The sequence below is a fragment of the Pseudophryne corroboree genome, chromosome 5, assembly GCF_028390025.1.
Source record: "Pseudophryne corroboree isolate aPseCor3 chromosome 5, aPseCor3.hap2, whole genome shotgun sequence".
Classification (NCBI taxonomy): Eukaryota; Metazoa; Chordata; class Amphibia; order Anura; family Myobatrachidae; genus Pseudophryne; species Pseudophryne corroboree.
The window spans coordinates 183,910,294-183,937,601 of NC_086448.1; positions in this window are offsets into that span (position 1 = coordinate 183,910,294).

Genomic DNA, 27,308 nt, shown 5'->3' on the forward strand with positions numbered 1-27,308 from the left:
GACGGTACCGTACGGAAGCACTCGCTGCTTGCCGCGTCCCGTCGACTGCGCACAGAATGGAAAGTCAAGCCGCACGAGGCCTGACCACATAGGGGATTCCCGCTTACCGTCAGTAACCGCCTGTTACTGACTCCACCCACTGCGCTGTGGGCGGGTTCTCGCTGCCACCACCAAACTCCTAACCTGCCGTGGCGTTTGGAACCACGGTTCTGCTCTGTATGTGCCGATGCACTGCTTTACCACAGCTGTGTGGTGCTGACGAATCCCCACTAGCCACTTGCTAGGCCTCTACCGGTAGCTGGCAGAAGGCGGAGCTTGGAGACGCTAGGTGCTTCCCTGGACAGCCGGAGGATGGGGCTAGGTTTGGCCTAACCCTGTTGGTCACAAGATGAAGCAGTCTTCTTGAGGCAAAGATGTTTATTTGCTCAATAGTTCTAAAGAGAACCCTTCCCTATTGCTAGGGGCAACAGCATACAATCAGATGTTTCAGCAGAATAAAGATGGTACAACTACAACTCTGGAGGCACGCAGGTCTCCTTTTTATGTCAGTTTTCCACACAGTATCACAGGGGGGTAAGCCCTCCCTGTCTTCTCCAACCAATCAGGTTATTTTACAAAATACCAATAAATTACATTTTACAAGGATATAAGTGCAATAAAACAATATCCTCCTTCCTGTCACCCAGACAACGTTTGGTATCAGATTAACATTCACTATTGATAAATTTATCACATATCTTCAAAATACAAATGTGTCTGGTCATTCCCATCTGCAGGCAATCCCAGTGTTTAAGATTACAACAGGAATAGCTACAATACAAACAAACGGTCTTCCTTCCTTTATCTGCCATTCACGGATCGTATATCAATTACATCTCCTACATGAAACAGATTCCAAGCCCATAGACCCAGTGATTAGCATCTCTCTCTAAGGAACTTACACATCAAAAGGTATTGTCCTTCACACCTCACTGCTAGGACAGGACCATTAGCATGCCACTTCCTATTTCCAGAGGATAAGAGTTGCTTATTCAGACAGCTATAGTAACTGCATTTTTCCTTTAAATATACACCAAGCCTGTCTTGAATATAAAATAGATACAGTTAAACATGCCTTCCTGCAATGGTGCACAGAGCACTACATATGACATGTTAAAAGTAAAACACATCATTAAACAAACTTTTAAACAGTCCGTAACATGGCGCCGGGCACGAGGGTTAACCCCTTCAGTGCCGCAGACGCCATTACACGTGTGGCTGGCTAGTCTCTCCGGCCACATTCCTCCCCCCCCCATTCAAGCGGGTCAACCAGGGACCCATGTCCCAACGATTTGGGTCCTGGTCCCGCAGTCCCTTGTGTTGAAGGGGACGCTACCTAGAGTGTGTAGGCTCCGGCCTAGACAGTTCATCCATAGTGCAGTGGGCCTCTCTTCGAGGGTGCACAATGTTCAAATAGTCCACCTGAAGTCCAAGTTCAAGGCTCCACCACAAAAGTCTGTCCAATTTCCCCAAGGTAGGTTGCAGCCACCTAACAGGTAGGTGGTAAGTCACCACGGTGGGGGGCCGGTTACAAACAAGTGCCACCCAAGGTGTCCCAATCGTGGCATACCCCACCTCCCACAATAGCAGTTTTCTGCTCAACCAGGCCACAGGGTGCTCCTGCCCATATGGCTCTTTCTGGCTCGGTACTGCTCCCAGTCCGTGCAGTGGCGCAATAGTTCGTAACACACAGTCCTGGTCAAGAATGTGCGCCATCAGCACTGAAGCGGGTACCCGAGCCTCCTTCAATGACTGGAATGCCAACTCGCAAGCGGGTGCAAAGTCCACTGACTTGGGAATGCCCTTCCTAGCCATCTCTGTCAAGGGGTTCACTACAGGACTAAAGTCAATGACAACATGTCCGTAGGGCCTTACAGGTTCTAAGGTCAGTACCGGTCTGGGTGATGTGGGTCGGGGACAGCCTCTGGTTGCCTCCACCCCCTCTGGGTTGGGCCTACCCCTGTCTCCTCCCACATGGTGCCCCAGGCACTGCACCTCCGTCATACCTATCTGGCAACTGTCTGCCCTAACTGTCAGACCTGCCCTCCAATCCTCTTCTGTCGACCTATGACTCGGGAAACCTACCCTGTCACCTAGGCCTACTCTTCCCTCCTCGTCCGCTACCTGTGCCACAGTGATGGCGGCCAGACCACCAGCCTCTGGATCCTGTGTGGCATCCACTACAGGGAGGCTGCGTGTCTTCCCCGATCTACTGTGCACAGGCAAGGGACCTGCTATGTCCACAGCAACTTGCTGCAAGGGTTCTCCTATGGGCAGAGGCCCAGAGACAACACAACCGCTGGAGTGCCCCGGCTGCCAACGCATGGCCCCAGCCTTACAGTTGGTCTGGGCGTCATCCGACATTCCAGACCAGGGTAAGCTCTGTGTCAGGCACTTCAGGGTACGGTCTGTCTCCGGGTTACTGTCCAAAGGGGTTTCGCTGGCAACCGACACCGGTTGCGCAGGAAAGTTCCCTGGGGGGACCAGTTGGACACATTCCCTATCTGGTCTATCCCCTCCCACTTTCCTGTCTACCCTGTACCTTAACCCTTTCCGCCAGGTCAAACTTCCTGCCCCAACCCTGTCAAGGCCGCTGCCAGAGTGGCGCCTCATGCCTTTCGGGGATGGGTCAGAGAGTTGAGCCTCCCTAAACTCCTGCCTGTGGCCCTCAATCTCTCCTAAATTGGGACACTCTACAGGGGGATCTAGGTGGGGACTACTAGGGTCAGTCTGGTAGGGGTCAGTCATGGAAAAATCAGTGTGGTTTCTCATACTCACCGCCGGAGTTGGCAAACCACTTGGGTCAGGAGCATCATTGGGCACCCCCACAGGATCACACGAGCTGGAACCGACATCCTCTGCGTTGCTAGGGGACGTAGGCATACCAGAGGCAAAAGGCATGCGGGGTCGATGTACTGATATAGCCGCTGTGATCTTTTCCTCTGGGCTGGTTGATGCTGTGCTGGCAGTTGTCTAGCAGCTGTAGTCTTTTCCTCTGGGCTGGGCTGTGCTGGAGTAGCTGATGTCAACGGTGGTTTTGGAACTTGACTCCGGGGAATGGCGCCAACAAACATAGTGACGATCCCACCACCCAGATCATTTCCTAGGACCACATCAGTTGGGAGACCATCCATGACGGCAACTTCTCGCAACTCTGGTCCAGCTCCCCAGTCCAGGTAGACTCTTGCCATGGGAACCGCTTTTTCTGTTCCTTCTGCCAGGGTGACCGTGGCAGTGCGACCCTGCAATACTGCAGCAGGATCTATAAGGTGGGGGCTCACCACAGTGATTGAGGCCCCAGAGTCTCTTAGGCCTTCTCCCTGCAGGGGTCCCACGTGGACTGGCTGCAGGTGCCTCCACATGTTGTGTAGGGGCTGTTTGGCCATGCAGGTGACTCTCTCCGCAGAGTGCACCTGTCTCTCGCCACACTCCATCGGACTGACTGGAGGGGGAACAGTCTCTGTAGGCTCATCTCCTCTCGTCAAACAAGCGAGCCGGGCTCCAGCACTCGGATTTGGGGCACGAGTCTGGGGTGCTTTGGATGCAGGACAGTTCATCCTCAGATGTCCGATTTTCCCACAGCCGTAGCACTTCTTCTCCAGTCGTGGCACCGATGATCTCTGATCAGTTGCAGGGACGCTGCGGTGCGGTTGCTGGCCAAGAGCACCCGGGTTGGAAGATGCTTGTCTTTGGGGTTGATGAGCTGAAGAGGGTGGTCCCCTTGGTGGTACAGTCTGTTGGAGCTGGCTGCTGGCGGGGCGCTTCTGCCCCCGTGGCCGAATTGCCACATATTTGTCGGCTAATTGGGCAGCCATTTTTAAGCTGGGTGGCTCCCGATCTAGCACCCACTCCTTCACTTCTTGGGCGCACCTGCGGTAGAACTGCTCCCTGCAGATCAGGTCGATCAGTGCGTCCCATGTAGTTGCTTCCGAATCCTTCACCCACTTCACCACGTACTGCCGCAGCTGGGTGGCGAACTGCTCATGGGTGCTGCTAGGATTCTTGGGCAAGTCTCTGAACTTCTTCCTGTAAGACTCTGGAGTGATGAAAAATCGCTGGAGGAGGGCCTTCGCGACTTCGTCGTAGTTCCCACAGTCCTCCGTCGCCACTCCTCGATAGGCCTCCAAGGCCTCTCCATGCAGAGTGGGCACAAGGTGTCTCACCCACTCTGACTTGGGTAGATCATGTAATTTGCAAGTCCTTTCAAAAACTTGTAAATGTCCATCAATGTCCCCATCACTGTCTGCAAACTTGGCAAACTGAATACGTCCTGATCTGTGTACAACAGCTGACAACGGCTCCCGGGGTACCACGGCCTGTGATGCCCGCTCCGCATGCCACATCCGAATGACAAGCATGCGTTCTTGCTCCGTTGCCCTTTCCCCCAATTCCGCTAGCCGATCTGCTAGGGTATCCGGGCCGCCCCCCCTGGGACGTTGGGATCCTGGCCATGCTAAGGATTGCTGGGAAACATTGCTGCGGTGAGAGATGGCAAGGCTTGTGGTTCTCACCGGTTCCTTACGAAGGTCCACTGTTGGGCCGTCCTCTGCGATGCTGACGCCGTCAGTGCTTTCCACCTCCGCCCGATGAGACTCCTCCACGCTCCTGAGCGCCGCCTTCATGACGCTTCTGGACGCGTTGGAAGGGATATCCACACCCTTCCCCTGGCATACGATCTCCAGATCCTCCTTGGACAATCCGCTGAATTCCGCCATCTTGTGCGTTCTCCTGCGCTGCAGTTACTCCTCTCCTGAGTAACTCGGCTTCTCCAATCGGGTGATGAAAAGCCGCCTGGGATTATCCCACCACTATGCCACCAATTTCTGTGACAGGACGGTACCGTACGGAAGCACTCGCCGCTTGCCGCGTCCCGTCGACTGCGCACAGAATGGAAAGTCAAGCCGCACGAGGCCTGACCACATAGGGGATTCCCGCTTACCGTCAGTAACCGCCTGTTACTGACTCCACCCACTGCGCTGTGGGCGGGTTCTCGCTGCCACCACCAAACTCCTAACCTGCCGTGGCGTTTGGAACCACGGTTCTGCTCTGTATGTGCCGACGCACTGCTTTACCACAGCTGTGTGGTGCTGACGAATCCCCACTAGCCACTTGCTAGGCCTCTACCGGTAGCTGGCGGAAGGCGGAGCTTGGAGACGCTAGGTGCTTCCCTGGACAGCCGGAGGATGGGGCTAGGTTTGGCCTAACCCTGTTGGTCACAAGATGAAGCAGTCTTCTTGAGGCAAAGATGTTTATTTGCTCAATAGTTCTAAAGAGAACCCTTCCCTATTGCTAGGGGCAACAGCATACAATCAGATGTTTCAGCAGAATAAAGATGGTACAACTACAACTCTGGAGGCACGCAGGTCTCCTTTTTATGTCAGTTTTCCACACAGTATCACAGGGGGGTAAGCCCTCCCTGTCTTCTCCAACCAATCAGGTTATTTTACAAAATACCAATAAATTACATTTTACAAGGATATAAGTGCAATAAAACAATATCCTCCTTCCTGTCACCCAGACAACGTTTGGTATCAGATTAACATTCACTATTGATAAATTTATCACATATCTTCAAAATACAAATGTGTCTGGTCATTCCCATCTGCAGGCAATCCCAGTGTTTAAGATTACAACAGGAATAGCTACAATACAAACAAACGGTCTTCCTTCCTTTATCTGCCATTCACGGATCGTATATCAATTACATCTCCTACATGAAACAGATTCCAAGCCCATAGACCCAGTGATTAGCATCTCTCTCTAAGGAACTTACACATCAAAAGGTATTGTCCTTCACACCTCACTGCTAGGACAGGACCATTAGCATGCCACTTCCTATTTCCAGAGGATAAGAGTTGCTTATTCAGACAGCTATAGTAACTGCATTTTTCCTTTAAATATACACCAAGCCTGTCTTGAATATAAAATAGATACAGTTAAACATGCCTTCCTGCAATGGTGCACAGAGCACTACATATGACATGTTAAAAGTAAAACACATCATTAAACAAACTTTTAAACAGTCCGTAACATGGCGCCGGGCACGAGGGTTAACCCCTTCAGTGCCGCAGACGCCATTACACGTGTGGCTGGCTAGTCTCTCCGGCCACAGTATATAATAAAACGGGGCATCAATACGGGAATAGCAGCATAGAGTAAACAGAAAGATAAAACGAGGCATCAAAACGAGGCATCAATACAGAAATAGCAACATAAAATAAACAATACATATTGAATAAAATCGCATATTTAAAAACAGTTGATATAGAGATAGCAGCATCAGGTGGACACATAGTACTATACTTAAACTCCTATTTATAAAAACCACTTCAATTCAAAGTCAATGTTTAAGCCATGCGGTTGTAGCGTGTTACATTCATAAATCAATTGCATCTCACTCTTTGCCAAACGGGATGCAATATCCCGTTGGCGAAGATTGCTTTTTAGAAGTTTGATACCTGCAAATCGGATTATATGTTTTGGGGAACAGTTATGTACCTTCTTAAAAAGGGATGATAGAGCATGTATTTCTAAACCCCTTTTGATATTACGACAATGCTCCCCGATCCTGACTTTGAGTGCTCGAGAGGTGCGTCCTATATAAAACAAGTGGCATGTGCATTCAATACAGTAAATAATATTACTTGTATTGCATGTGATAAAGTCCCTAACGTACACACTTTTTTCATTAATTTGAATTTTATCCAGCTTTTTGGTGCCGTCACTTTTTATCTCACGGCAACCAATACACATGCCACAACGATGGAACCCCTTGGTAATAATTCTTGGTTCTCTTTTTATAGGTGGAAGGTAACTGTTTACCAAGGCGTTCCTAAGATTTGGAGCTTTTCGATAAATAAAAGTCGGGCGGTCTGGGATCTTATTCCCTAATATCGGATCTTTTTTTTTTAAATATTCCAATTTCTCTTAATGGATTTTTCTAAAATTTTATGTTGAGAATTAAAACTAGTAATAAATGCCCATTCAAACCTTTCCTTCTTAGTATGTTCGGAAGGTTTAGTAACTAAAAGATCACTTCTATTTGTTTCATTGGTCTTTTGTACTGCCAATTCAACAATATCCTTTCTGTATCCACACATTTCGAATCTTTTTTGAAGTTCACAGGCTTGTTGTTTGAAAGTACTATCCTCCGTACAATTCCTTTTGGTGCGTTTAAGTTGACCTAACGGGATGGAATTGAGCCAATTTGAATGATGGCAGCTGCTATACTCTATGTAAGCTCTTGAGTCTGTTTGTTTTGTGAACGTCTTAGTTTGGATCTGGTTGTTGTCCACAAATACTGTTATATCTAAAAAATCAATCTTTTGTACATCGATATTGAATGTAAATTCAATATTTAGGCTGTTTGTATTAAGATAAAGGCAGAAGTCGTCAAGGTTCTCACGACTCCCCCTCCATATAAAAAAGACATCATCGATGTAATGTTTGCAGGACACCAGGCTCGCTCCGAATGGGTTGTTATGCCAAATCCCAGCCTCCTCCCATTGGCCCATAAAAATATTGGCATAACTCGGAACGAACCTGGTGCCCATGGCGGTGCCAACCTTTTGTAGGTAAAAATTTCCATTACAGATAAAATAATTATTGGATAAAATGAATAAGATACCATCCTTAATAAAATCCTGAACTTGCTCCTCCAAAGTGCTATTCCTTAAATGTGCGGAAACTGCCTGTAGTCCAGCCTCATGGTTGATAATAGAGTATAGAGATTTAACATCAGCTGTAACCAAAAACATATTCTCCTCCCACTGGACTGTAGTGAGAAAATTTAAAAATTCTTTAGAGTCTTTTTAGGTGGGAGGCATTCTGTAAAACTAATGGTTGCAGAAAGAAATCGATGTACTCCGACAAATTTGCAGTGACGGAGTCTATCCCCGACACGATAGGTCTCCCTGGGGGATGTGTGGCATTTTTGTGAACCTTTGGGAGTAAGTAAAGTGCTGGCATGACAGGTTTGGCAGTAAACAAGAATTTAGCCTCCCTCTCCTCTAAAACTCCTAAATCCTCGTACTTTTTGATTAATAATTGTAGCTCTGCAACAATTCTCTCTGTTGGATCTGATTTAAGTCTAAAGTATGTATTTTTATCGTTAACATGTTCCTCTATCTCTTTGATGTACCAACTTTTGTCCATCACTACAACCCCCCACCCTTATCAGCGGGTTTGATGATAAGTTCTGAATTGAGCTTCAAATTTTTTAAGGCCACTCACTCTTTAAATGTTAAGTTGAAATTAATTCCCGAGGGCTTAATTACTCTTAAATCTTCCTTAATTATTTCACAGAAAGTATCTATGAAACTGCCCTTTACACTGATGAATCTTATTGTGAATAGAGATGAGCGCCGGAAATTTTTCGGGTTTTGTGTTTTGGTTTTGGGTTCGGTTCCGCGGCCGTGTTTTGGGTTCGACCGCGTTTTGGCAAAACCTCACCGAATTTTTTTTGTCGGATTTGGGTGTGTTTTGGATTCGGGTGTTTTTTTCAAAAAACACTAAAAAACAGCTTAAATCATAGAATTTGGGGGTCATTTTGATCCCAAAGTATTATTAACCTCAAAAACCATAATTTCCACTCATTTTCAGTCTATTCTGAATACCTCACACCTCACAATATTATTTTTAGTCCTAAAATTTGCACCGAGGTCGCTGGATGACTAAGCTAAGCGACCCTAGTGGCCGACACAAACACCTGGCCCATCTAGGAGTGGCACTGCAGTGTCACGCAGGATGTCCCTTCCAAAAAACCCTCCCCAAACAGCACATGACGCAAAGAAAAAAAGAGGCGCAATGAGGTAGCTGTGTGAGTAAGATAAGCGACCCTAGTGGCCGACACAAACACCTGGCCCATCTAGGAGTGGCACTGCAGTGTCACGCAGGATGGCCCTTCCAAAAAACCCTCCCCAAACAGCACATGACGCAAAGAAAAAAAGAGGCGCAATGAGGTAGCTGTGTGAGTAAGATTAGCGACCCTAGTGGCCGACACAAACACCGGGCCCATCTAGGAGTGGCACTGCAGTGTCACGCAGGATGTCTCTTCCAAAAAACCCTCCCCAAACAGCACATGACGCAAAGAAAAAAAGAGGCGCAATGAGGTAGCTGTGTGAGTAAGATAAGCGACCCTAGTGGCCGACACAAACACCGGGCCCATCTAGGAGTGGCACTGCAGTGTCACGCAGGATGGCCCTTCCAAAAAATACTCCCCAAACAGCACATGACGCAAAGAAAAATAAAAGAAAAAAGAGGTGCAAGATGGAATTGTCCTTGGGCCCTCCCACCCACCCTTATGTTGTATAAACAGGACATGCACACTTTAACCAACCCATCATTTCAGTGACAGGGTCTGCCACACGACTGTGACTGATATGACGGGTTGGTTTGGACCCCCCCCAAAAAAGAAGCAATTAATCTCTCCTTGCACAAACTGGCTCTACAGAGGCAAGATGTCCACCTCATCATCATCCTCCGATATATCACCGTGTACATCCCCCTCCTCACAGATTATCAATTCGTCCCCACTGGAATCCACCATCTCAGCTCCCTGTGTACTTTGTGGAGGCAATTGCTGCTGGTCAATGTCTCCGCGGAGGAATTGATTATAATTCATTTTAATGAACATCATCTTCTCCACATTTTCTGGATGTAACCTCGTACGCCGATTGCTGACAAGGTGAGCGGCGGCACTAAACACTCTTTCGGAGTACACACTTGTGGGAGGGCAACTTAGGTAGAATAAAGCCAGTTTGTGCAAGGGCCTCCAAATTGCCTCTTTTTCCTGCCAGTATAAGTACGGACTGTGTGACGTGCCTACTTGGATGCGGTCACTCATATAATCCTCCACCATTCTTTCAATGTTGAGAGAATCATATGCAGTGACAGTAGACGACATGTCCGTAATCGTTGTCAGGTCCTTCAGTCCGGACCAGATGTCAGCATCAGCAGTCGCTCCAGACTGCCCTGCATCACCGCCAGCGGGTGGGCTCGGAATTCTGAGCCTTTTCCTCGCACCCCCAGTTGCGGGAGAATGTGAAGGAGGAGATGTTGACAGGTCGCGTTCCGCTTGACTTGACAATTTTCTCACCAGCAGGTCTTTCAACCCCAGCAGACTTGTGTCTGCCGGAAAGAGAGATCCAAGGTAGGTTTTAAATCTAGGATCGAGCACGGTGGCCAAAATGTAGTGCTCTGATTTCAACAGATTGACCACCCGTGAATCCTTGTTAAGCGAATTAAGGGCTCCATCCACAAGTCCCACATGCCTAGCGGAATCGCTCCGTGTTAGCTCCTCCTTCAATGTCTCCAGCTTCTTCTGCAAAAGCCTGATGAGGGGAATGACCTGACTCAGGCTGGCAGTGTCTGAACTTACTTCACGTGTGGCAAGTTCAAAGGGCATCAGAACCTTGCACAACGTTGAAATCATTCTCCACTGCACTTGAGACAGGTGCATTCCACCTCCTATATCGTGCTCAATTGTATAGGCTTGAATGGCCTTTTGCTGCTCCTCCAACCTCTGAAGCATATAGAGGGTTGAATTCCACCTCGTTACCACTTCTTGCTTCAGATGATGGCAGGGCAGGTTCAGTAGTTTTTGGTGGTGCTCCAGTCTTCTGTACGTGGTGCCTGTACGCCGAAAGTGTCCCGCAATTCTTCTGGTTACCGACAGCATCTCTTGCACGCCCCTGTCGTTTTTTAAAAAATTCTGCACCACCAAATTCAAGGTATGTGCAAAACATGGGACGTGCTGGAATTTGCCCATATTTAATGCACACACAATATTGCTGGCGTTGTCCGATGCCACAAATCCACAGGAGAGTCCAATTGGGGTAAGCCATTCTGCGATGATCTTCCTCAGTTGCCGTAAGAGGTTTTTAGCTGTGTGCGTATTCTGGAAAGCGGTGATACAAAGCGTAGCCTGCCTAGGAAAGAGTTGGCGTTTGCGAGATGCTGCTACTGGTGCCGCCGCTGCTGTTCTTGCGGCGGGAGTCCATACATCTACCCAGTGGGCTGTCACAGTCATATAGTCCTGACCCTGCCCTGCTCCACTTGTCCACATGTCCGTGGTTAAGTGGACATTGGGTACAACTGCATTTTTTAGGACACTGGTGAGTCTTTTTCTGACGTCCGTGTACATTCTCGGTATCGCCTGCCTACAGAAGTGGAACCTAGATGGTATTTGGTAACGGGGGCACACTGCCTCAATAAATTGTCTAGTTCCCTGTGAACTAACGGCGGATACCGGACGCACGTCTAACATCAACATAGTTGTCAAGGCCTCAGTTATCCACTTTGCAGCAGGATGACTGCTGTGATATTTCATCTTCCTCGCAAAGGACTGTTGGACAGTCAATTGCTTACTGGAAGTAGTACAAGTGGGCTTACGACTTCCCCTCTGGGATGACCATCGACTCCCAGCAGCAACAACAGCAGCGCCAGCAGCAGTAGGCGTTACACGCAAGGATGCATCGGAGGAATCCCAGGCAGGAGAGGACTCGTCAGAATTGCCAGTGACATGGCCTGCAGGACTATTGGCATTCCCGGGGAAGGAGGAAATTGACACTGAGGGAGTTGGTGGGGTGGTTTGCGTGAGCTTGGTTACAAGAGGAAGGGATTTACTGGTCAGTGGACTGCTTCCGCTGTCGCCCAAAGTTTTTGAACTTGTCACTGACTTATTATGAATGCGCTGCAGGTGACGTATAAGGGAGGATGTTCCGAGGTGGTTAACGTCCTTACCCCTACTTATTACAGCTTGACAAAGGGAACACACGGCTTGACAAATGTTGTCCGCATTTCAGGTGAAATACTTCCACACCGAAGAGCTGATTTTTTTTGTATTTTCACCAGGCATGTCAACGGCCATATTCCTCCCACGGACAACAGGTGTCTCCCCGGGTGCCTGACTTAAACAAACCACCTCACCATCAGAATCCTCCTGGTCAATTTCCTCCCCAGCGCCAGTAACACCCATATCCTCCTCATCCTGGTGTACTTCAACACTGACATCTTCAATCTGACTATCAGGAACTGGACTGCGGGTGCTCCTTCCAGCACTTGCAGGGGGCGTGCAAATGGTGGAAGGCGCATGCTCTTCACGTCCAGTGTTGGGAAGGTCAGGCATCGCAACCGACACAATTGGACTCTCCTTGTGGATTTGGGATTTCAAAGAACGCACAGTTCTTTGCGGTGCTTTTGCCAGCTTGAGTCTTTTCAGTTTTCTAGCGAGAGGCTGAGTGCTTCCATCCTCATGTGAAGCTGAACCACTAGCCATGAACATAGGCCAGGGCCTCAGCCGTTCCTTGCCACTCCGTGTGGTAAATGGCATATTGGCAAGTTTACGCTTCTCCTCCGACAATTTTATTTTAGGTTTTGGAGTCCTTTTTTTACTGATATTTGGTGTTTTGGATTTGACATGCTCTGTACTATGACATTGGGCATCGGCCTTGGCAGACGACGTTGCTGGCATTTCATCGTCTCGGCCATGACTAGTGGCAGCAGCTTCAGCACGAGGTGGAAGTGGATCTTGATCTTTCCCTAATTTTGGAACCTCAACATTTTTGTTCTCCATATTTTAATAGGCACAACTAAAAGGCACCTCAGGTAAACAATGGAGATGGATGGATACTAGTATACAATTATGGATGGACTGCCGAGTGCCGACACAGAGGTAGCTACAGCCGTGGACTATTGTACTGTACTGTGTCTGCTGCTAATATAGACTGGATGATAATGAGATGTAGTATGTATGTATAAAGAAGAAAGAAAAAAAAACCACGGGTAGGTGGTATACAATTATGGATGGACTGCCGAGTGCCGACACAGAGGTAGCTACAGCCGTGGACTACCGTACTGTGTCTGCTGCTAATATAGACTGGTTGATAATGAGATGTAGTATGTATAAAGAAGAAAGAAAAAAAAAACCACAGGTAGGTGGTATACAATTATGGACGGACTGCCGAGTGCCGACACAGAGGTAGCTACAGCCGTGGACTACCGTACTGTACTGTGTCTGCTGCTAATATAGACTGGATGATAATGAGATGTAGTATGTATAAAGAAGAAAGAAAAAAAAAACACGGGTAGGTGGTATACAATTATGGATGGACTGCCGAGTGCCGACACAGAGGTAGCTACAGCCGTGGACTACCGTACTGTGTCTGCTGCTAATATAGACTGGTTGATAATGAGATGTAGTATGTATAAAGAAAAAAAAAAAAAAAAAACACGGGTAGGTGGTATACAATTATGGACGAACTGCCGAGTGCCGACACAGAGGTAGCTACAGCCGTGGACTACCGTACTGTGTCTGCTGCTAATATAGACTGGTTGATAATGAGATGTAGTATGTATAAAGATGAAAGAAAAAGAAAAAACCACGGGTAGGTGGTATACAATTATGGATGGACTGCCGAGTGCCGACACAGAGGTAGCTACAGCCGTGGACTACTGTACTGTGTCTGCTGCTAATATAGACTGGTTGATAAAGAGATGTAGTATGTATGTATAAAGAAGAAAGAAAAAAAAACCACGGGTAGGTGGTATACAATTATGGACGGACTGCCGAGTGCCGACACAGAGGTAGCTACAGCCGTGGACTACCGTACTGTACTGTGTCTGCTGCTAATATAGACTGGTTGATAAAGAGATGTAGTATGTATGTATAAAGAAGAAAGAAAAAAAAACCACGGGTAGGTGGTATACAATTATGGATGGACTGCCGAGTGCCGACACAGAGGTAGCTACAGCCGTGGACTACCGTACTGTACTGTGTCTGCTGCTAATATAGACTGGTTGATAAAGAGATGTAGTATGTATGTATAAAGAAGAAAGAAAAAAAAACCACGGGTAGGTGGTATACAATTATGGATGGACTGCCGAGTGCCGACACAGAGGTAGCTACAGCCGTGAACTACCGTACTGTGTCTGCTGCGACTGGATGATAAATAATGATATAAAAAATATATATATATCACTACTGCAGCCGGACAGGTATATATTATATAATGACGGACCTGCTGGACACTGTCTGTCAGCAGAATGAGTTTTTTATAGAATAAAAAAAAAAACACCACACAAGTCACACGACGAGTGTTTAACTTTTTCAGGCAATCACAATATAGTATACTACTAACTATACTGGTGGTCAGTGTGGTCAGGTCACTGGTCAGTCACACTGGCAGTGGCACTCCTGCAGCAAAAGTGTGCACTGTTTAATTTTAATAATATGTACTCCTGGCTCCTGCTATAACCTATAACTGGCACTGCTCCCCAGTCTCCCCCACAATTATAAGCTGTGTGAGCACAGTCAGATATATACATAGATGATGCAGCACACTGGGCTGAGCAGTGCACACAGATATGGTATGTGACTGAGTCACTGTGTATCGTTTTTTTCAGGCAGAGAACGGATTATATTAAATAAAACTGCACTGTCTGGTGGTCACTGTGGTCAGTCACTACTAAACTCTGCACTCTCTACAGTACTCCTAAGCTCCAGTAAATCAAGTGTCTCTGTCTCAAATCAATCTCACTCTCTCTCTTCTAATCTAAATGGAGAGGACGCCAGCCACGTCCTCTCCCTATCAATCTCAATGCACGTGTGAAAATGGCGGCGACGCGCGGCTCCTTATATAGAATCCGAGTCTCGCGAGAATCCGACAGCGTCATGATGACGTTCGGGCGCGCTCGGGTTAACCGAGCAAGGCGGGAAGATCCGAGTCGCTCGGACCCGTGAAAAAAAACATGAAGTTCGGGCGGGTTCGGATTCCGAGGAACCGAACCCGCTCATCTCTAATTGTGAATGAATGAAGAAGGGAACTTGCACATTTAGACGATGAGATACAAAAGTGTAAAGATCTGATTGTCCCATTCGCAGATTTACCTGACTATAAAATATTAGAAGAAAAAATTGAGATGAACATTAAGAGAAATGAAAAAATATTGGTTGAAAGAAAAATGAGAACGTTTATAAGAGATAAAAAAGAGTCAGAGGAAACTAGTGAGGAATCAAGAGAAACCCCCAAGAGAGAGATTAATTATACAGAAACACATGTGGATAAATTTAGGTTGAGAGATAAAAAACAGACACGGAGGCTAAATAGTACATATGAACCCAGAAGACCCAATCAATATAACAGTGAATATGATAAAAGTAGAATATCCCCTTATAAAAGGACATTTCAGCACAGTCAGAATCAAAATAGATTCAATAGGTATAGAGAACAAAATTATTATCCTAAGGGTGATAGACAATGGGGCAGGAGGAATGATGACAATCAGGAAACTAGAAATCATAGGGACAATAGAAGAGAGAGAGGCGGTAATGATTGGGATCGGCACCAAACACGCAATAATAGAGACCAAACTCCTATAAGAACCAACAATAGATTTGAAGTTTTTAATGAAAGAGAGGGAATGACACATTTTTTATGGAGGGGGAGACAAGATCTGAGGGGAAGATAAAACACAAAACCAGGAGGGGCAAGAGGGGGGGATTGTTTAAGAAACATCTGAGGAGGAAAAAGAGGGGGGGGGGAAGCAAGAATAAAAAGAAGATAATGTCAGCTATTGAAAATGTGAACCAGATGGAAAAGGGAGTTAAGATTTTCAATTTAAGTTCTCATGTTTTAACTAAAGATGAGAGGGGTGTTTTGGAAAAGGGATTGAAATATGCCCCTGCTACCGTTATCAATAAATTTGAGACGTTCATAGATATTTCAAAGTTTGAACGCAAGCTCTGCATCAAAAAATTCTTTTTGAGTAAAGATGAAGGATCTATTGATGAAAATTTAGTTCCCAACAAAACTCCATTTAAACCAAAATCCATCTCTTTCCCTGCCCATGTAAAGGGCAGTTTCATAGATACTTTCTGTGAAATAATTAAGGAAGATTTAAGAGTAATTTCAACTTAACATTTAAAGAGCGAGTGGCCTTAAAAAATGTGAAGCTCAATTCAGAACTTATCATTAAACCCGCTGATAAGGGTGGGGGGGTTGTAGTGATGGACAAAAGTTGGTACATCAAAGAGATAGAGGAACATGTTAACGATAAAAATACATACTTTAGACTTAAATCAGATCCAACAGAGAGAATTGTTGCAGAGCTACAATCATTAATCAAAAAGTACGAGGATTTTAGGAGTTTTAGAGGAGAGGGAGGCTAAATTCTTGTTTACTGCCAAACCTGTCATGCCAGCACTTTACTTACTCCCAAAGGTTCACAAAAATGCCACACATCCCACAGGGAGACCTATCGTGTCGGGGATAGACTCCGTCACTCAGTGGCGTAAGTTCGTCCCAGTCGCCCGGAGGCATGATAAATGTTGGTGCCCCCCTACATATACACACACATACCATATGTAACTATCTGGCACTCAGGGTGAACAGTAGTAGTGTGCTCAGGTACCTTTCCCAATAGTAATATAGATACACATAAAAAGTGGACGCACTCCAAGTCAGTCATTACAATAAAAACAGATACCAGCATACTTTTATAGTACACCTACAGTGCTCCCTCACCCGCCAGCAGGTCTCGATGGAGATGCTTTGGCGCAGCGGTGTGCCGATATATATAAAAAACACACAAACACCTCATTCACTTAAAAGCACACACACGCCTCTTTCACTTAAACATACACACACGCCGCTTTCACTTTAACACACAAACGCCTTTCACTCAAACACACACATGCCTCCTTCACTTAAAAACACACACACGCCGCTTTCACTTAAACACACACATGCCTCTCACTGACACACACGCCTCACACACACACACACACACACACACATCTCTCACACACACACATTCAGAAATGGACACCACTCCATATATTTGTAAGGTAGCGTGTACCCAGACCAGGTGTGTGCTCTGTACATAGGTGGTCATTCCGAGTTGATCGCAGCCAGCAACTTTTTGCTGCTGCTGCGATCAATAGTCCACGCCTATGGGGGAGTGTATTTTAGCTTAGCAGGGCTGCGATCGCTTGTGCAGCCCTGCTAAGCGAAAAAAATTTCAAGCAGAAATAGACCAGCCCTGGACATACTTACCCTGTGCGATGGATCCAGCGATGATGGGCCCGGCTTTGACGTCTCAAACACCTCCGCCCTCCGTTGTCCTGGACACGCCTGCGTTTTACTCACCACTCCCCGAAAACGGTCTCCAATGGTCCGGATCCGCCCTGCCACGCCTCCTTCCTGTCAATCTTCTTAACAGTCGCCTCTGCAACCGCGTCCGTCGGTGTTATGATTCCAGTACTCCTGACCGGAGGAGATCTCATGGCAATGGTCAGAGTACTGGAAGGGAATGCTGGTTATGGGAGCGGGAATAGAAAATAGCCCCTGGCGCCCTAACTCCGTTGTCTCGCCCGTGCTGTCAGAAATCCCCTGCGAGACTATGGTTGCTTGATAGAGATGAGCGGGTTCGGTTTCTTTGAATCCGAACCCGCACGAACTTCACTTTTTTTTCCACGGGTCCGAGCGACTCGGATCTTCCCGCCTTGCTCGGTTAACCCGAGCGCGCCCGAACGTCATCATGACGCTGTCGGATTCTCGCGAGGCTCGGATTCTATCGCGAGACTCGGATTCTATATAAGGAGCCGCGCGTCGCCGCCATTTTCACTCGTGCATTGAGATTGATAGGGAGAGGACGTGTCTGGCGTCCTCTCCATTAGAATAGAGATAGATAGATTAGATAGAGAGAGATTGTGCAGAGTCGCAGACAGAGTTAGTTTACCACAGTCAGTGACCAGTGCAGTTGCTAGTTAACTTTTATTTAATATAATATATCCGTTCACTTCTCTCTGCTATATCCGTTCTCTGCCTGAAAAAAAAAACGATACACAGCACAGTCAGTCACACAGTGTGACTCAGTCTGTGTGCACTCAGCTCAGCCCAGTGTGCTGCACAGTCATCAATGTATAAATTAAAAGCTTATAATTAATTGTGGGGGAGACTGGGGAGCACTGCAGGTTGTTAGCAGGAGCCAGGAGTACAATTATATTAATTAACAGTGCACACTTTTGCTGCAGGAGTGGTGACCAGTGCCTGACCACCAGTATAGTATTGTTGTATACTACTAATATCTCTTTAAATATCAACCAGTCTATATTAGCAGCAGACACAGTACAGTGCGGTAGTTCACGGCTGTGGCTACCTCTGTGTCGGCACACGGCAGGCAGTCCGTCCGACCAGAATTGTATTATTTATTATTATATACCTACCACCTAACCGTGGTTTTTTTTTCATTCTTTATACCGTCATAGTGTCATCCTAATTGTTACGAGTATACTACTATCTCTTTATCAACCAGTGTACAGTGCGGTAGTTCACGGCTGTGGCTACCTCTGTGTCGGCACACGGCAGGCAGTCCGTCCGACCAGAATTGTATTATTTATTATTATATACCTACCACCTAACCGTGGTTTTTTTTTCATTCTTTATACCGTCATAGTGTCATCCTAATTGTTACGAGTATACTACTATCTCTTTATCAACCAGTGTACAGTGCGGTAGTTCACGGCTGTGGCTACCTCTGTGTCGGCACACGGCAGGCAGTCCGTCCGACCAGAATTGTATTATTTATTATTATATACCTACCACCTAACCGTGGTTTTTTTTTCATTCTTTATACCGTCATAGTGTCATCCTAATTGTTACGAGTATACTACTATCTCTTTATCAACCAGTGTACAGTGCGGTAGTTCACGGCTGTGGCTACCTCTGTGTCGGCAGTCGGCAGGCAGTCCGTCCATCCATAATTGTATTATTATTATAATATATACCACCTAACCGTGGTTTTTTTTTCATTCTTTATACCGTCATAGTGTCATACTAGTTGTTACGAGTATACTACTATCTCTTTATCAACCAGTGTACAGTGCGGTAGTTCACGGCTGTGGCTACCTCTGTGTCGGCAGTCGGCAGGCAGTCCGTCCATCCATAATTGTATTATTATTATAATATATACCACCTAACTGTGGTTTTTTTTGCATTCTTTATACCGTCGTCATAGTGTCATACTAGTTGTTACGAGTATACTACTATCTCTTTATCAACCAGTGTACAGTGCGGTAGTTCACGGCTGTGGCTACCTCTGTGTCGGCAGTCGGCAGGCAGTCCGTCCATCCATAATTGTATTATTATTATAATATATACCACCTAACCGTGGTTTTTTTTTCATTCTTTATACCGTCGTCATAGTGTCATACTAGTTGTTATGAGTATACTACTATCTCTTTATCAACCAGTGTACAGTGCGGTAGTTCACGGCTGTGGCTACCTCTGTGTCGGCAGTCGGCAGGCAGTCCGTCCATCCATAATTGTATTATTATTGTAATATATACCACCTAACCGTGGTTTTTTTTTCATTCTTTATACCGTCGTCATAGTGTCATACTAGTTGTTACGAGTATACTACTATCTCTTTATCAACCAGTGTACAGTGCGGTAGTTCACGGCTGTGGCTACCTCTGTGTCGGCAGTCGGCAGGCAGTCCGTCCATCCATAATTGTATTATTATTATAATATATACCACCTAACCGTGGTTTTTTTTTCATTCTTTATACCGTCGTCATAGTGTCATACTAGTTGTTACGAGTATACTACTATCTCTTTATCAACCAGTGTACAGTGCGGTAGTTCACGGCTGTGGCTACCTCTGTGTCGGCAGTCGGCAGGCAGTCCGTCCATCCATAATTGTATTATTATTATAATATATACCACCTAACCGTGGTTTTTTTATACCACCTAACCGTGGCAGTCCATCCATAATTGTATACTAGTATCCAATCCATCCATCTCCATTGTTTACCTGAGGTGCCTTTTAGTTCTGCCTATAAAATATGGAGAACAAAAAAGTTGAGGTTCCAAAATTAGGGAAAGATCAAGATCCACTTCCACCTCGTGCTGAAGCTGCTGCCACTAGTCATGGCCGAGACGATGAAATGCCAGCAACGTCGTCTGCCAAGGCCGATGCCCAATGTCATAGTACAGAGCATGTCAAATCCAAAACACCAAATATCAGAAAAAAAAGGACTCCAAAACCTAAAATAAAATTGTCGGAGGAGAAGCGTAAACTTGCCAATATGCCATTTACCACACGGAGTGGCAAGGAACGGCTGAGGCCCTGGCCTATGTTCATGGCTAGTGGTTCAGCTTCACATGAGGATGGAAGCACTCAGCCTCTCGCTAGAAAACTGAAAAGACTCAAGCTGGCAAAAGCACCGCAAAGAACTGTGCGTTCTTTGAAATCCCAAATCCACAAGGAGAGTCCAATTGTGTCGTTTGCGATGCCTGACCTTCCCAACACTGGACGTGAAGAGCATGCGCCTTCCACTATTTGCATGCCCCCTGCAAGTGCTGGAAGGAGCACCCGCAGTCCAGTTCCTGATAGTCAGATTGAAGATGTCAGTGTTGAAGTACACCAGGATGAGGAGGATATGGGTGTTGCTGGCGCTGGGGAGGAAATTGACCAGGAGGATTCTGATGGTGAGGTGGTTTGTTTAAGTCAGGCACCCGGGGAGACACCTGTTGTCCGTGGGAGGAATATGGCCGTTGACATGCCAGGTGAAAATACCAAAAAAATCAGCTCTTCGGTGTGGAGGTATTTCACCAGAAATGCGGACAACAGGTGTCAAGCCGTGTGTTCCCTTTGTCAAGCTGTAATAAGTAGGGGTAAGGACGTTAACCACCTCGGAACATCCTCCCTTATACGTCACCTGCAGCGCATTCATAATAAGTCAGTGACAAGTTCAAAAACTTTGGGTGACAGCGGAAGCAGTCCACTGACCAGTAAATCCCTTCCTCTTGTAACCAAGCTCACGCAAACCACCCCACCAACTCCCTCAGTGTCAATTTCCTCCTTCCCCAGGAATGCCAATAGTCCTGCAGGCCATGTCACTGGCAAGTCTGACGAGTCCTCTCCTGCCTGGGATTCCTCCGATGCATCCTTGCGTGTAACGCCTACTGCTGCTGGCGCTGCTGTTGTTGCCGCTGGGAGTCGATGGTCATCCCAGAGGGGAAGTCGTAAGCCCACTTGTACTACTTCCAGTAAGCAATTGACTGTTCAACAGTCCTTTGCGAGGAAGATGAAATATCACAGCAGTCATCCTACTGCAAAGCGGATAACTGAGTCCTTGACAACTATGTTGGTGTTAGACGTGCGTCCGGTATCCGCCGTTAGTTCACAGGGAACTAGACAATTTATTGAGGCAGTGTGCCCCCGTTACCAAATACCATCTAGGTTCCACTTCTCTAGGCAGGCGATACCGAGAATGTACACGGACGTCAGAAAAAGACTCACCAGTGTCCTAAAAAATGCAGTTGTACCCAATGTCCACTTAACCACGGACATGTGGACAAGTGGAGCAGGGCAGGGTCAGGACTATATGACTGTGACAGCCCACTGGGTAGATGTATGGACTCCCGCCGCAAGAACAGCAGCGGCGGCACCAGTAGCAGCATCTCGCAAACGCCAACTCTTTCCTAGGCAGGCTACGCTTTGTATCACCGCTTTCCAGAATACGCACACAGCTGAAAACCTCTTACGGCAACTGAGGAAGATCATCGCGGAATGGCTTACCCCAATTGGACTCTCCTGTGGATTTGTGGCATCGGACAACGCCAGCAATATTGTGTGTGCATTAAATATGGGCAAATTCCAGCACGTCCCATGTTTTGCACATACCTTGAATTTGGTGGTGCAGAATTTTTTAAAAAACGACAGGGGCGTGCAAGAGATGCTGTCGGTGGCCAGAAAAATTGCGGGACACTTTCGGCGTACAGGCACCACGTACAGAAGACTGGAGCACCACCAAAAACTACTGAACCTGCCCTGCCATCATCTGAAGCAAGAAGTGGTAACGAGGTGGAATTCAACCCTCTATATGCTTCAGAGGTTGGAGGAGCAGCAAAAGGCCATTCAAGCCTATACAATTGAGCACGATATAGGAGATGGAATGCACCTGTCTCAAGTGCAGTGGAGAATGATTTCAACGTTGTGCAAGGTTCTGATGCCCTTTGAACTTGCCACACGTGAAGTCAGTTCAGACACTGCCAGCCTGAGTCAGGTCATTCCCCTCATCAGGCTTTTGCAGAAGAAGCTGGAGGCATTGAAGGAGGAGCTAACACGGAGCGATTCCGCTAGGCATGTGGGACTTGTGGATGCAGCCCTTAATTCGCTTAACAAGGATTCACGGGTGGTCAATCTGTTGAAATCAGAGCACTACATTTTGGCCACCGTGCTCGATCCTAGATTTAAAGCCTACCTTGGATCTCTCTTTCCGGCAGACACAGGTCTGCTGGGGTTGAAAGACCTGCTGGTGACAAAATTGTCAAGTCAAGCGGAACGCGACCTGTCAACATCTCCTCCTTCACATTCTCCCGCAACTGGGGGTGCGAGGAAAAGGCTCAGAATTCCGAGCCCACCCGCTGGCGGTGATGCAGGGCAGTCTGGAGCGACTGCTGATGCTGACATCTGGTCCGGACTGAAGGACCTGACAACGATTACGGACATGTCGTCTACTGTCACTGCATATGATTCTCTCAACATTGATAGAATGGTGGAGGATTATATGAGTGACCGCATCCAAGTAGGCACGTCACACAGTCCGTACTTATACTGGCAGGAAAAAGAGGCAATTTGGAGGCCCTTGCACAAACTGGCTTTATTCTACCTAAGTTGCCCTCCCACAAGTGTGTACTCCGAAAGAGTGTTTAGTGCCGCCGCTCACCTTGTCAGCAATCGGCGTACGAGGTTACATCCAGAAAATGTGGAGAAGATGATGTTCATTAAAATGAATTATAATCAATTCCTCCGCGGAGACATTGACCAGCAGCAATTGCCTCCACAAAGTACACAGGGAGCTGAGATGGTGGATTCCAGTGGGGACAAATTGATAATCTGTGAGGAGGGGGATGTACACGGTGATATATCGGAGGGTGAAGATGAGGTGGACATCTTGCCTCTGTAGAGCCAGTTTGTGCAAGGAGAGATTAATTGCTTCTTTTTTGGGGGGGGTCCAAACCAACCCGTCATATCAGTCACAGTCGTGTGGCAGACCCTGTCACTGAAATGATGGGTTGGTTAAAGTGTGCATGTCCTGTTTTGTTTATACAACATAAGGGTGGGTGGGAGGGCCCAAGGATAATTCCATCTTGCACCTCTTTTTTCTTTTCTTTTTCTTTGCATCATGTGCTGATTGGGGAGGGTTTTTTGGAAGGGCCATCCTGCGTGACACTGCAGTGCCACTCCTAGATGGGCCCGGTGTTTGTGTCGGCCACTAGGGTCGCTAATCTTACTCACACAGCTACCTCATTGCGCCTCTTTTTTTCTTTGCGTCATGTGCTGTTTGGGGAGGGTTTTTTGGAAGGGACATCCTGCGTGACACTGCAGTGCCACTCCTAGATGTGCCCGGTGTTTGTGTCGGCCACTAGGGTCGCTAATCTTACTCACACAGTCAGCTACCTCATTGCGCCTCTTTTTTTCTTTGCGTCATGTGCTGTTTGGGGAGGGTTTTTTGGAAGGGCCATCCTGCGTGACACTGCAGTGCCACTCCTAGATGGGCCCGGTGTTTGTGTCGGCCACTAGGGTCGCTTATCTTACTCACACAGCGACCTCGGTGCAAATTTTAGGACTAAAAATAATATTGTGAGGTGTGATGTGTTCAGAATAGGCTGAAAATGAGTGTAAATTATGTTTTTTGAGGTTAATAATACTTTGGGATCAAAATTACCCCCAAATTCTATGATTTAAGCTGTTTTTTAGGGTTTTTTTAAAAAAACACCCGAATCCAAAACACACCCGAATCCGACAAAAAAAATTCGGTGAGGTTTTGCCAAAACGCGGTCGAACCCAAAACACGGCCGCGGAACCGAACCCAAAACCAAAACACAAAACCCGAAAAATTTCCGGCGCTCATCTCTATTGCTTGAGCCCATGGCAGCCGCGTTTGAAGGGCGGATTAAGTCTGCCCAACTCCGATGCCCCCTCAGGTCTTAATGGGAGACAAAGGGAAATCCGAGACAGGGTGATAACAAGGGGCCCTCTGACTAAACAACCAGGCCAGGGGCTACAAGCTAACTGACAAAACCTAAAGTATGTGCGGAAACCCGCCAGGGAAAAGGACAACCAAAATCCACTTGTCCAATACTCCTACCCGGCACCGCCGGATACCAGAGTGGACCTGTGGAAGCGGAACCCTCCGCAAAATGCACCAAAACATAAATAATAAATAATAAAGCGGACAAGCCGCAACACACGGCAAGGCCGTGACTCACGAACACCACTGGATGTTATAAGGTGATTAGTCAGGACTCCAGGAATTAGATGACAAACTTCCGAGTTCAGAGCTTCCAATACTGGAATGACCGGATACAGCAAGACTGGAACAGACTCTCAGCAAACAAAGACAGCATGCAGGAAGCTATTACCGGCGTCTGTGAGAAGCCCTGGGAGTGTATTTAACAAGGAGTCCTCCAATCAGCTGCCAAAAGGCTGATTAGAATAAATGCCGTGCAGCTGCCTTGCTGCCCGCCCAGAGAGCAGGAGAAAACATTAACCCTTAAAGCCTAGCAACGGGGAACACGGTCCGCCAGTGGCGTCCCCGTTGCTAGGGTCCGTGCGGCTCAGCGCGCCCGTCGTCCAGCGTTGCCAGGGAGCCGGCGGCTGTTCGCGTACGGCATCCCTGGTTGCTAGGCGCCGGGCCGCACCGACGAGCGGACCCCGGCGCCTAACAGTACCCCCCCTTGAGGAGGGGTCAAGGAACCCCTAAAGCCAGGCTTCCAAGGAAACTCCCGAAAAAATGCCCTCTTGAGCCTTGGGGCATGAAGATCCTTATCCAGGACCCAGGACCTTTCCTCTGGACCATAACCTCTCCAGTGAACCAGAAAATAGAGCCGGCCCCTGGACAACTTGGAATCGAGAACCTTCTCCACCAGGAACTCCTGTTGCCCCTGTACATCCACTGGAGATCTTCCCTGAGAGATCTTCCGAGGAAATTTATTGGAAGAAATGTATGGCTTCAACAGGGAGCAATGAAACGTATTACCAATCCGAAGAGATTTTGGTAAACGTAACCGGAAAGCAACTGGGTTAACTTTTTTAATGATATGAAATGGTCCAATAAATTTGGGTCCCAACCTAGCTGAAGATTGTCGAAGTCTAATGTTACGAGTCGACAACCATACCCTATCTCTCACCTTAAAACTGCAAGGACGTCGGAGCCGGTCAGAAATTTTTTTCTCTCGAAAGGCCGCTTTTCTGAGAGCAAGGTGCACTTTTTTCCAAATGGCTCTGAGATGGGAGGTTAAGGTTAGCGAGGAAACTGAGGAATGTTGAAAAAAAGAATTAGCTCTGGGGTGAAAACCAAAAACTGAAAAGAATGGAGACACGTTGGTGGAGGAATGACAAGAATTATTGTAAGCAAACTCCGCCAATGGAAGAAACTCGGACCAATCATTCTGGAGTTTAGCTGAATACAAACGCAAATACTGTTTCAATGATTGGTTAACTCGCTCGGTTTGCCCGTTGGACTGTGGGTGGTAACCAGATGTTAATGATAATCTCATCTTTAATGAAGCACAGAAACACTTCCAGAATTGTGCAATGAATTGTGGACCCCGATCAGAAACAATATCAGTGGGCAACCCATGAAGTCTGAAAACATGGCGGAGAAACAACACTGCCAATCCTTGGGCAGATGGCAGTCGGGGAAGGGCAATGAAATGAGCCATCTTGCTAAAACGGTCTACTACCACCCAAATGACTCTGCACCCAGCTGAAAGGGGAAGGTCCACCACAAAATCCATGGAAATATGAGACCATGGCCTGAGAGGGACATTCAAGGGCATAAGTTGCCCGATAGGCAAGGAACGGGGAACCTTATGCTGTGCACAAACCTGACATGAAGAAACAAACTCCTTGACGTCTTTAGAAAGACCAGGCCACCATACTGAGCGGGAGACTAACTCCAATGTCTTAGAGATCCCCGGATGCCCGGAAACTTTGTTATCATGGAACTCAGTCAAAACAGTTGCTCTCAAGAACTCAGGGACGTAAAGACGACCAGCAGGAGTATTTCCAGGAGCTTGGTGTTGAAGCTGTTTTAACTGGGTAAATAAATCTTGTGTGAGGCCTGCCCAAATGACTGAAGATGGAAGTATGGGAGTAACAGGACTGTTATCATGAACCGGAAGAAAACTGCGTGACAGAGCATCTGCCTTGGTATTCTTGGAACCTGGCCTGAAAGTTATAATAAATTTGAAACGAGTAAAGAACAAAGCCCAACGAGCCTGCCGGGCATTCAGCCGCTTAGCTGATTCGATGTATTGCAGATTCTTATGGTCAGTCAATACTGAAATGGTATGTGTTGCTCCCTCAAGCCAATGTCTCCACTCCTCGAAAGCCCATTTAATAGCCAGTAACTCCCGGTTACCAACATCGTAGTTGGATTCAGCGGATGAGAATTTCCTGGACATAAAGGCACAAGGATGTAGTTCCAGAGTGTCCGGATCCTTCTGAGATAGGATAGCCCCCACTCCAACCTCCGAGGCATCAACCTCAACAATGAAGGGCAATTCTGGGTTGGGATGTCTGAGGACTGGAGCTGAGACAAAAGCTTGTTTCAAGGCCTGAAAGGATAACTCGGCTTCATGTGACCAGTTGGTAGGATCCGCTCCCTTCTTAGTCAGTGCAACAATGGGAGCAACCAGGTCGGAAAAAGAATGAATAAATCTTCTATAATAATTCGCAAACCCTAAAAAGCGCTGAATTGCTTTTAAGTTGGTGGGTTGCGCCCAGCTAAGGATGGCTTGGAGCTTCTTAGGTTCCATGCTGAATCCCCGAGGGGAAATAATGTACCCTAAAAAGGATACCTTCGTGACATGAAACTCGCACTTCTCCAGCTTGGCATATAGATGATTTTCACGTAATTTTTGAAGAACCTGACGCACCTGGGTAACATGTTGTTCAATTGATTCAGAATAGATCAGGATGTCGTCTAAGTAAACGACCACGAATCTTCCTAGAAAATCACGGAGCACATCGTTAATGAGATCCTGGAATACTGCCGGAGCGTTAGACAAGCCGAACGGCATCACCAGATACTCGTAGTGACCCAACTGAGTACTGAAAGCCGTCTTCCACTCATCTCCCGACTTGATTCGGATGAGGTTATACGCTCCCCTCAGGTCAATTTTAGAAAAAATCACAGCCGAACGCAGCTGATCAAAGAGGACAGAAATCAGCGGCAGAGGGTAAGTATTTTT